The sequence below is a fragment of the Phyllostomus hastatus genome, unplaced genomic scaffold, assembly GCF_019186645.2.
Source record: "Phyllostomus hastatus isolate PE091 unplaced genomic scaffold, TTU_PhHast_1.1 phas_contig_113, whole genome shotgun sequence".
NCBI lineage: Eukaryota > Metazoa > Chordata > Mammalia > Chiroptera > Phyllostomidae > Phyllostomus > Phyllostomus hastatus.
This window is the reverse complement of record NW_025333530.1, coordinates 11,026,998-11,028,926: the sequence shown is the minus strand read 5'-3', so window position 1 is coordinate 11,028,926 and position 1,929 is coordinate 11,026,998. Positions and strand designations below refer to the sequence as shown.

The window sequence follows — 1,929 nt, the reverse complement described above, 5'->3', positions numbered from 1 at the left end:
CAAGGCTGACCTTACTGTTGATATATCTAATGGACTCTTGTTGCTCACTTCTGTTGGCCATCTCCTACAATGGGTCTACTGTCTTTGCCTCTATATCTGAACTGTTGAGAATACTAAGGAGAAATTCCATAACCAAGTGGCACCCTGAGCTCTGTAGCACAGCTGGTCACTAGGGAGTGCTTACTCTTCCCCTTCCTAACTCCTCATCCCCTTCTCTTTTCTCAAACTCTAGGCAAATGTTTTCACCTATTATTTCATTTAAAAAATTGTAAAATTGAAGTGATAGAGCACGGTCTCTCATCCTCATCATTTGGATCTATGCACCTCTTCCCTGATCCATTCCCACTATCAGGAAGGCTCATCCTTCCCGTTCCTGGCTCACTCTCCACCATACCTTGATTTCATCTTCTTCCACCAACCAGGGACCTCATTTCCTTGTTCTTTCTTTCTTCTTCACTGCCAACTTCTTTCTACTTGTTCCTTCTCTTCATCCTTTAAAGAGACTCAGATTTCCAAAATCCTGAACAATCTTCCTCGATCCTGGGTCCTTTGTATTTTTCTTTTCCTATCTAGACAAGTTGCCTAGAGATTAATTTACTCTGCCCATTTTCAAAAGTCTCATTTACTCCATTCATTGGGACTGGCTTACTTCCCTCCCTTCCCCTATCCCACGACTTCATTGAACTGTTCTGTCAAAGGTCACTGAGGGACCACATATTATTAAACCAGGGAGCCCCTTTATCTTCCAGGTCTTTCTCTGGACTTCTCAGTATCATTAGAGTGGTGTAATCATCACTCTCTCCTTCTTGAAACTCTCTGCTCCCTTACTTTTTCTTCAATCTTCACCTGAGAATATGTTTATTGATTTTAGAGACAAAGGATGTTGCAGGAAGAGGGGAGAGAAAGAGAGAGAGAGAGAGAGAAAAGAGAACATTGATGTGAGAGAGAAACATCGATCACGTGTCTCCCCTATGCACCCCGACCAGGGATGGAACCTGCAACCTAGGTATGTGCCTTGATCAGGAATCGAACCCGCAATGTCTTGATGTGTAAGACAATGCTCCAACCAACTAAACCATCTGGTCAGCATCTCCCTGACTCTTTTTTAAATTTTTTTTTCTTTTTTCCTTCAGGGGAGAGTGTGAACACAGTCCCCCACTACCACAAATTATGCAATCAAGTTTCCCACATTTGGGGAAATCACAGGGGCTAGCACATCCAGAGTGCAATGGACAAACCTCGCCCTGGGAAAACAACTTGCATGATCATGGTACCTCCCCTGACAGCTAAATATTTTTTATCATTTTTTATTGTTATTCTATTACAGTTGTCCCAGTTTTCCCCCTTTGCCCTCTTCTGCCCATCCCACCCCCCACTCCCACAGTCAGTCCCCACACTTTTGTCCATACCTGTGGGCCATTCATACATCTGGATTCTCATCCTACTTCTTGGATATATTTTTCCATGAACAACTTTCCAGCTTCCCTTTTCTGCCCACCCTTTAAAGGTAGGTATTGTGTAGGCCTCCTCTCTTCCACACAGTCTGCCCCCCTGGCTAATCTCATCACCTCCCATGGTCTTAATTACCATCTTTATGTGTATAATTCTCCAGCTCTAACCTTTTAGACCAGCTTCTGGTTCATGCATCCAAATGGCTTCTGCTCATCTTCATTTGCATGTCCCACAGCACTTCCAAGTCAGCAAATCTAAAGCTTGAGGGAGTATCTCTCTGTTTCCCTTTACCTTCAGTCCCCTGCCTCCAGTATTCTCTACATGGTTAATGTCAATTCTATGCACTCTGGCCATGTAGCAGGGAAACTTTTTTCCTTCATCTCAGGTACCCTTCACTTTCAAACAGTTGCTGAAACTGTTCTAATTTTTACTTCAAACATTTCCCAAATTTGATGCTTCCTTCTTGTCCCCAACTCT

General features: G+C 43.3%; 1 non-coding gene across 1 annotated transcript; it reads right to left on the bottom strand.

Moving 5' to 3' along the window:
* Window positions 1-1,130: 1,130 nt before the first annotated feature.
* On the bottom strand, window positions 1,131-1,294 carry LOC123820084. The gene has a single exon (XR_006785886.1). It is a non-coding gene; the product is annotated as a U1 spliceosomal RNA (small nuclear RNA).
* Window positions 1,295-1,929: the final 635 nt, after the last annotated feature.